The sequence below is a fragment of the Aythya marila genome (genome assembly GCF_965140915.1).
Source record: "Aythya marila genome assembly, chromosome: Z".
Taxonomy (NCBI): Eukaryota; Metazoa; Chordata; class Aves; order Anseriformes; family Anatidae; genus Aythya; species Aythya marila.
In genome coordinates this window covers 25,628,367-25,638,769 of record NC_139080.1, presented here as the reverse complement: position 1 = coordinate 25,638,769, position 10,403 = coordinate 25,628,367, and positions in this window count along the sequence as shown.

The window sequence follows — 10,403 nt, the reverse complement described above, 5'->3', positions numbered from 1 at the left end:
ACCTGAAACTGGAGCAGGCAAGATCCACGGGCCAAATCACAGCTCAGATCCTGATGCCATTTCACTTCTGCAGTTCAGCATGTGTGAAAGCACAACCTGCCTTTTACTGACAACAGCTTTGCTGGAGCATACCTACAGCTTTAACTTGTTGTGCAGGTCATGACACTTTATTTCAAGGACCTGCAAGAATGGTTGCATAGACAGTTTGGAGACCCCCTCACCTGCTGTTGAATGCTTTTATCTCCTCCCTTTTCTGCAGAATGTTGCTACCTTCTTTCACAAGGAGTGGTTGGCATTTTGGCTGTGGAGCCTCACTGTCCCTTACATGTGCCGTTGTGCCTCTTTCATAGCAGTTCTGATCCCCTGGGAAGCAGGACTGCTATTCATTACCACTACACTTCTTTTGGATTAGTTAGCATTTTCCTAGCTCTTGAATTGGAAAGTGCTTTCCTATTTATCTCGAGTCAAAAAAAAAAGCCATCATTGGCACAGGGGTCGTGGTGGGACTATGAAGCTGGGAGTGTTGCTCCCTCTTTTGATGGCTGATTGACCTTTAGACAAATAAAGGCAGCCAGCTTCTGAAGTCTCAGTCATTATGTTCTCCTCTTTCCCCATGTCTGAGTATTCTTCCTGATATGACTCTTCCTCCACATATCCCTGTGTGTCCACTTCTACTTTCCTCCTCTGTAAGTTTGTCATGGATCTACTTAAGCGTTAAACTGTATGGTGGAGTTCTGGAAAGCTCTCAACAAACAAGGGGATCTTGAGGGAAAAAAAAAGCATTTCCAGGTCACCACTCACAAAACATTCCTTTTTACCTTGATTTATGAATTCTCTTTCTATTGGCGTGCCTTTGCTAAAAGCGAGCTAGAAAAAATTCCTCTTTTGAGAGTGTTCTGGGGATTGTAACATGAGGAGTAGTAACTGTGTGCTAGCAGAAGAAAAACACTAGAAAAATATGCATGTTTCTACTGAACTGTGAAACATTAAGGGCCAGTGAATGCAGATGCATCAGGCAGGTAATGTCATTCTGCAGGCTGGCAGCATAAGGAGAGAGAATGCAAACAATCAAAGGCAGTAGAGAAGGTAATGGTCAGGCTAGTAACTACATTAGCATATCTGTAGGTTATTTCTGCTGTGGGTTATACTTGCTACAGATTACTAATTCTGAGATATATGCCCACAAGGCAGGAAAGGAATCAGTTCAAAATGGTCATGATAAAACCAGAAGAGCATGTCGTATTACAGTTTTCTTGTACAGCATTCTCCCAACCTGGATTAGGTCAACACAGGCAGAAGGATCAACCCTTAGAGATTGTTTTTAATCACATCACTTATATGAAGAATTATTTATTTAAGCTTTTAACCTGACTTCCCAGGAAGTGAGGGGAGAACACAAAGTATTCCTTTAGCACCCGAATAAGCACTTGCTTTTTCAGACGTCTATGTTCTATATGTAAAGGAAAAAGCACCAACAATAAATCAACCAGTTTCCTGCTTATCCCTTGAGTGGTAAGTCCCAGACAACTATGAAGACATCTGTTTTGTACATAGGGTTAGTTTCTTATAAAGCTCTTTCTTGCCAGAGAAAGACTGAAATTTCTGGCAGCACTGGCTTCCTGTAGATCTCCTCCCACATTTTGGGCTGTCTCCTCACTTTCCAAAGTCTGGCTGCGATCCAGTCAGCTGCCAAATCTCTGAGAGCTTAATGCTGCTTTTTGAAGGTGACCAGGTCTGTAGGTCAATGTCACCCTCTCCATGAGTTTTATCTCAGACTCCTAAAGCACAGATGTGGGTTTAGTCCCCAGTGCCATAAGAGGATGCTTTAAAATTTCCCCTCTGGGCTGATGGGTCAGTTGGTCACAACACTGCTGTCTTCTCTGTGTGGCTTAGGAAGAAAAATGCAGAAAGGCTTGTATAAGCTTGTCTCTCCAGTGTAAATAAATAAAATAAAAATTAAAACTAAAAATAATAATAATTAAAAAAATAAAAACAACTCAGCAGGACACTTTGCTATTGCCTGAGTCATGATTGCTCAGAAATGATGAGTGTGACCTGAGAATCTGAACTCTTCCCAAGCTAGAATCAGATAAGAGAGGGCCTGGATAGTATTTGAACAGCATCTGCTGTTGAACAGAGGCACATGAATGTAAGACCACAACTTGACTCACAACGTAAAATATCATATGAAATCTTACTGCACTCAGAGGCCCAACAAGAGTAAGATGACTGAGGTCAGTGTAATAAAGGACTGGGTTTTATTCTGCTAGGGACGTTGCACCAATGACTGGACTAGAAGAATTACTCAAGGTAGGTGAAGAGTAACTGGAAGAATTACTCAAGAAGTAGGTGAAGCTTCACCTACATCTCCCATAAGGATGAACTCTACATACCTACATTATTTCTGTTTGTGTAAACCAACTTAAAATTGCCACTGCCCAGGAAATTACCACTGACTCCCTAGGAAATAAGAGCTGAATACAACTAGTGGCAATTGTTAGAAACTTTTTCATAACTTCTAACTCTGCTACCTTTTCAGTCAACCCAGTGAGCACTGAAAATATGCACCAGCCTTGAATATACTTGAATATGTCATCATGTCTGTCTGTGACCTTATTTAGGGGAAAAAAAAATGCCCCAAACATTTTTCAAAAATTTCTAATTGTTCACATATTCTCTGGACTTTACTCAGTTTTCTTTACAGAACATGTGGACAGAGCTGAAAATATCCTTCAACAAACAACATACTAGTGCTGAACAAAGAAGGAGTTTCTTCATATATATTAGACAGAAGCACAATTTTCTGCACAACAACACTTCTGACTCTCATTGAGTTTGTGATTCATTGCAGTAATTCGGATCATTTTAGGAGGAATTATTATTTTATACACTCCACCCTGTATTCTTTCTAGTGCAGATGTAGATGGATTAGACAAGAATTGTAACAGACCCATGCTGAAGTTATCTGTCAATGCCCTTTAAAACAGTTTTACAAACTAGTATGTACAAACAGCAGCCCAATTGAAAGGAAAATGCACATAAAATAAAGGAAGCATGTATGCAAAAGAAAGTATGCATGCAAAACTCCTCAGTTCAATCTATGTATATTCATTTAAAATTACTCTCCAGGATGAAAACCTGGAGACGAGCTGAGGAGGCTTTAACTTTTCCTAGTGCACAGGGTTAACACTTCATTATACTCATCATTTTGCAATCTTTTCCTATCACCACAAAGATTTAGCTTAGAGTTCATGACAGGAACTGTCCCTTGGAACTGACATGGTTTCACTACATTGCTAAAAGGAATACAGTGAGTAGAAATGGGCTTTTAAGATTTTTCATAGTGCTTGCAACATTTTCAGTTACATAATTAATCAGTAAAGTGAGACATTATAACCGTAATGGTTAATGATCTTTAAAAAGATCCTTTCTTAAAAGTAATTTGGTGTTTGAATAGATCTATAGTATTAATAAAAACATCTCTGATAAACCATCAATAAACCTCCTACGCAAGATGCACCAATGGGGTTCTGAAAGAGAAAGACGTGGAAAATACCTATCTAGTTCAGCATGATTAACATTGAGATTAATTTTCTGCCACATCCTTCCCCATTATATTTCTGCTGCAAATAGGTTGCCTCTCTAAGCATATAGCTCTTTAATAACCTTGTTTCAATTGTCATAAGGCTGACCTTATTTTTAATCCCAAGTGTTGGTGCAAATTCATTTATCAGTGTCCGCTTGCAGGTGGCATGCTATTATGCCACCTGCAAGAGTAGCTGGCTATTACAAAGGGCACAGTAGCACCCGTTCCAACAAACATGCCAACACAATTAACAATGTTGCTTTATGTTGAGCTGTTACTTTTTTTTCCACCCTAAGCTGAATAATAAACCATTGTTTCATTTAGTGCAGGTAACAGAAAGGCAGTAGACACGCCAGATATGAGAACCAGTGGCTGCACTGATGAGTTGCAGGCAGTCTGCACACACCTTACTCTGAATTCCTATCTATACAGGGAGAATACTTCCCCAGTTTACAGCCGTAGTAGCATAATAGGTCAGTACCAGCTAAATGCTGGTACCTTGAGTATACCTGTACCCGTGAACAGAGGTATAACTACTTGAGATTACCTGATTATTCATGAGCACACACTCCATGCAGTGCACCATAGAAGAGACTGTATGTAATGTTATAATTAAACTCATTTCAAAGTACATATGCACAAGTATATTGAATCAGGAATGTACAAGAAACTGACATTATAGCGTTTCTTAATTTTCAACTGCTTGTTTGCTTGATTTTGTTGATTTTTTCCAGCTTTTTTTTTTTTAAAAAAAAATACATCTGTAAGCACACTTGAAGGCAGATGTACCAAAGGGTAAGCAAGTGCCAAAACAAGTGCAGAATTATTTTGTGTGCTTTGTATTCTGCTTAGACCAAACTGTTTTGTTTACTTTGGATGTCCTTTATTACTGCAAGGTTACTGTGAACAGGAGCCACAGGATACTGCTTACAGCAGGTTAGAGACATCAGGAAGATACACAATATCTATTAATGGAACACCTTAAATAATCCATACTACCTATCCCTTCCTCCAAAACAATGAGACCCAAATGCCATCAATTAATATGCCATCCATACTGTCATACACAGGACTAACACCACCATAACAAGCTCATCAAACACACATTTACCATGGATAGAATTTCTAAAAATTGCAAAGATCTTCAGGTAAATGTACTAAAGGCAGTGCAAGTGAATTCCTACAGAGTTAAATTAAATGGACCTTTGCTACCAGAGAAATAAAAACAACATACAGCTGTTGCTCTCATTTTCTAGGATCCTGGGTGGACACACACAGAGTGTCAAAGACATATGTGACAACCACTGTGCAGAACCTTGTAAGATTGCCAGTAAGGCTGACAAGAACTGAGCAGGAAATACTCCAAGACCTATTCAAAGGCTCTAAAATAAAAAAGAAAAGGAGGAGGGGAAGGGGGTGACAGTTTCTGACACTTGGGGAATAAGAAACAAGGAGGAAAGATAGAGAACATCACTGTACAGAAGTTTCCAAAATAAAATTATTCTCATTCTTTTATTCAAACCAAACTTCAACCTCCCTCCTTGAACCCTGGCACAACTGCACAATTTGAAGCATATTTTTAAGTGCTTCTGCCATCATTGCAAGACATACTGATTTTTAAAGTTAGGAGATTTTTATTTCTTCTCCCTTCCAAAAACAAATCATTTTGCACCTGAATAATTAAATAAAACAATCCATATATTTTTGTAAGGCATATGGCACAAATAGTCATCCTTTACCTTTTTCCCCCAACAGACACAGGACTGGATTACAGTAAACCATACACTAAAAAACACACTGGCTAACCAAATTCAGAAGCCCACAGGTTAACCCAAGCACAGAAACCCAGCTCTGTATATTGAAAGTGTTCCCATCCCTTTATCCTAGCACAAGCAACTGTACTAGTACTGACAATTACCTTGCAATGAAGACACATCCACTTCTCAGTTAATAAAGGGGTACCAAGTATGTATGAGAAAATAACATATCTTTGGGATTATCACATTAAAAATGAATTACAGATGTAAGGTGTAAGACTCACAAGCCCTGCAAAACAGTAAATCCCCTCCAGATCCACCATGGTGAACTGTGTAACACCACATGCAGCAGATACTCAGAAAGAGAGTGAGAGCACATTGTCAGTTATGCCCTTTGCCTAAAGATGCACAAAACTTTCCTGATAACATGCCCCAACCAACCATTGGTAGAGCATGGAGTTACGAGCTGCTGGTGACTTTCCTTTTTGTCATTTTGAATATGCTTTAAGAACAAACACTGCTATAGCACAAGTGATGCATGTGTCCAAAGCTCCCTTCATCGGCTGTATAAAGTGACAAGTTCATTCGCCGTAACTCATTATATTTCTAGCAGAAAATAGGTATACATAACACATATATGTATATAATGCTATGTATACGGATGCATATAAATATATGTATCTGTATATGTAGCAGAAAATTGTATAGCAGTAAAAAAAATATATATAAAAAAAATACTGGTTTGTAATAGAGGACTGAGGTTTAATTGTAGAATATCTGTGTTGGAAGGGACCCACACAGACCATCGAGTCCAACTCCTCGGTCCCCAATAGATCAACAAAAATAACCCACAAAACATCAGATCATGTGTTCCAGATCATTGTTCACATCTTGAACTCCAGCAGCTCAGTGTCATGACCACTTCCCTCAGGAGCCTCTTCCAGTGCCTGACTACCCTCTTGGTGATGAACCTTTTCCTGATATCCAGTCTGAACCTCCCCTGTCACAGCTTCAAGCCATTCCCTTGGGTCCTAATAAACACCTAAAGTTGCGTACTTTTCTTCTGTTGGTGGTTTGAATAGGTGAAGAGGTGATTTGAAGAGGCGATTTGAATAATGGCAAAAATAGGTCTATTTTCTACTATACACTTTCTACTATACATGAGTGAGAACTAAATAGTAGCCTACAAATTGGTGTCGTGGTTCCGCTCGAGTGGGCAGCCGAGCTCCACCACAGCCACTCTCTCACTCCCCCTCCTCAAAGAGGAATGGGGAGAAAATATGTGAAAAGGGCTCAAGGATTGAGATAAGGACGAGAAAATCACGCAATAATTATTGTAACGGGCAAAACAGACTCGGCATAAGGAGATAGTAAGATTTATTGCCTACAACTAACAAGCGAGAGAAGTGAGAAAACAAAGGAAAAAAAAAAACAAAAGCACCTTCCCCCCCATCCACCCTCTTCCACCTCCTCCCCCCGAGCGGCGCAGGGGAACGGGGAATGGGGGTTATGGTCAGTCTACAGCACTTCTTCTCTGCCGCTCCTTCTCGGTCACTCTCGTCCCCTGTGCTGTGGGGTCCCACCCACGGGGTGCAGTCCTTGATGAACTGATCCGGCGTGGGCTTCCCACAGGCAGCAGCTCTTCCAGAACTGCTCCAGATATGGGTCCGTACCACGGGGTCCATCCCTCAGGAGAAAACTGCTCCAACCTGGCTCCCCCACGGGCAGCAGCTCCTGCCAGATCACCTGCTCCTGCGTGGGCTCCTCTCCACGGGCTACAGGTCCGGCCCGGAATCTGCTCCAGCAGGGGTCTTCCACAGGCAGCAGCCTCCGTCGGTGCAGGGCCACCTGCTCCACCGTGGTCTCCTCCACGGGCTGCAGCGTGGAACCCTGCTCCACCGTGGTACTCCATGGGCTGCAGGGGGACATCCTGCTTCACCATGGTCCTCACCACAGGCCGCAGGGGACTTCTGCTCCGGCGCCTGGAGCACCTCTCCCCCTCCTTCTACACTGACCTTGGTGCAAGGCTGTTCTCCCACTCCCTTGACTCTCCCGGCTGCTGTGTGGCGCAGCGTTTTTTCCCTGTCTTAAATATGCTCTCACAGAGGCGCAAAACAACATCACTTATTGGCTCGGATCTGGAAAACAATGGGGCCCTTCCCAAACATGGGGCAGCTTCTAGATCTTTCTAACAGAAACCACCCCTATGGCTCCCTGCTACCAAAACCTTGCCACGTAAACCCACTACAATTGGTAATCTTCCTAAAATTTGTTATGCCTGCTGAAGATGTTAACTAGGAACACTGACTTTTAGATAAATGTAAATAAGTAGAACAAAACCAGAACAAATACCTTGCTAGCCACACATAGATCAAGCACTAGAAACTACTGCTTAAAGTGCCCATGACCACTAGTTTGTTGAAAGGCAGGCTGAGAATTCTCCAACACTAAAGCTACCTGACACTGTTCTATAACTTATATATATTTAATATTTTCAATATATTTAATATATACATTTATATATTTAATATATATTTATTATAATATATATATTTAATATTTTAATGTATTTAATATTTTAAATTACTTGTGAATCTCATGAGATTTTGAAAGTTGATCTTTATGTCAATTACATGTTTCTGAAACTCCCATGCACATCTAGCCAAGCTATAAACTTCTGTTAGCTTGTTTTCCTTCCACACAGAGGCTAAGCTGAGAGTTGCATTTCCAGAAGACGCACAGGCAATGGTGCTTGCTTCTACACAGAGCCATGGAGCTTCTCCAGCTGCAGCTCTGACCCATCATGGGAGAGGCAGATTTTGTTTAGTGACAGCAACGTATTCTTTCCTCTTTTGTTCTCGGTCCAGAGATCTGTTGCCAAATCCAGGCTCTCTGCTGGATTAGGGGACAAAGAGTCAGACTGGAAAGAGTAAACCAAGAGAAAATGGACAGTGAAAACTGGGACTGGGTGATGGCAGACAGCAGGAGAGACTGGCTAGAGCACTGGCTAGAGGAGACGATGAAAGAAGGACTGAATACTCCTTCATACTTCAGGTCTGAGAGGGAAAACACTAGAAAATAGAAACCAGTGCATATGTACATGCCTGTTTGAAAGGGAGATTAGATTAGAAAAACAGCTAGGAAGACTACAGCTCATTTGACAAGGTGATTAGGAGCAGGATACTAAGTACCCATGAAGCAGTCTGTAATGGCAAAGTAAACAAAAAAGCACTGCAAGTGAGAAAGGAGACAGGGAGGAAGTCTGGAGGGTTGGGCTATGACTTTCCTGGTGTTCGGCAGGGGGGCTGAAACTAAGATGAGAAGTCTGTAAGCAGACTTAGCTGGGTGGATGACACATAGGAACCAACAGGTGCTGTGAGTGATGACAAATAAGAAAAAAATCATGCTTTCAGTAAGGAATGACTTATAACAAAGAACTCAAAAAAGAGAAGCCCTGGAGCTCAACCCAGACAGCCAAAACTTCCAATCACATTTATCTTACTCTCTCTATACCCCATTATCTGTCTGTGAAATGAGAATAATGCAGACTTCCTACACTCATAGTCAGACCTCATGAGCATCACAGTAGACAAAAAGAACAGTTCTGTCTTTAGAGCAGCATAGAACAGAGCACATGCGTAATATAAAAGAGAGAAGGAGGGAGAGAGGGAGAGAGGGAGAGAGGGAGAGAGGGAGAGAGGGAGAGAGGGAGAGAGGGAGAGAGGGAGAGAGGGAGAGAGGGAGAGAGGGAGAGAGGGAGAGAGGGAGAGAGGGAGAGAGGGAGAGAGGGAGAGAGGGAGAGAGGGAGAGAGGGAGAGAGGGAGAGAGGGAGAGAGGGAGAGAGGGAGAGAGGGAGAGAGGGAGAGAGGGAGAGAGGGAAGTAACAAGTTTATTACCAACTGAACACTGAGCATTCTGCAGACTAACCAAGGGAGATGGGAAACTACTGCTGTAACTCAAAAGCCACTTACCTGTCTAGAGGTGTGAATTAGAGCTGAATATGTTTTAATTTTGGAATTTGGCAACTTGCATGCTTTATATTTACAAACCCAAAAACACTCTTAATATTTCTGTTTATATATATAAATTGAAAACACTTCTGGCATTGCATTCCATTCAGTCGTATTACTCTTGAAATAAGTATTTGCAAAAATAAACTTGGTGCTCCCTGAGCCTAAGAGAGGTTGATAATGAAAGCATCTCTTTCTTGTGCTGGGTTACCCATACAGTACCACAAATGTAATAGGTTAAGCAAACATTACACATTTTCCTACCTGTTTTTCATTTGACATTACAATAAAAAATGGTTTGAAACTTGGCAATCACAAAGGAATACTTTGAGTCAGCAGGAGTAACACTGTCCCAAAGAAACACCCCCTTAGACCCAGTCCTCACTAGCACATCCCTATTCCCAACCAGCTCCCTCCAAGGCAAAGTTCAGCAAAAATCATGACAGTCTGTAGTGGGTTTATGTGGCAAGCTTTTGGTAGCAGAAGGCTGTGGGGGTGGCTTCTGTGAGAAGAATCCAGAAGCTGCCCCATGTTAGAAAAGGGACCTGCTGCTGCCCAGAGCTGAGCCAACAAGTGATGTTGTTTGTGCCTCTGCAAAAGCAGATTTAAGAAAGAAGAAAAAAAGAAAATTACTGCACAACAGCTGCTGTGAGAGTGAGGAGTGAGAACCAGCCCTGCAGACCCTGAGGTCACTGAAGGAGGGGGAGGAGGTGCTCCAGGTGCTGGAGCTGAAGTTCCCTTTGCAGCCCATGGTGTACCATAGCAGAGCAGATCTCCATGCTGCAGCCTGTGGAGGAGCCCCTGGTGGACAAGGTGGACCTGCCCCAAATGAAGTTGTGGCCTATGGAGAACCCTCTCTGGAGCAGATTCCATGCCGGAGCTGCAGCCCATAGAGGGGACCATGCAGAGGCAGGCGACCTGGCAGGAGCTGCTGCCTGTGGGGGACCCATGCTGGAGCTCCTGATGGATGGACCCCATAGTACAGACCCGTGCTGGATCAGTTCTTGAAGAGCTGCTGCCTGTGGGCAGCCCATTCGCGATCAGTTTGGG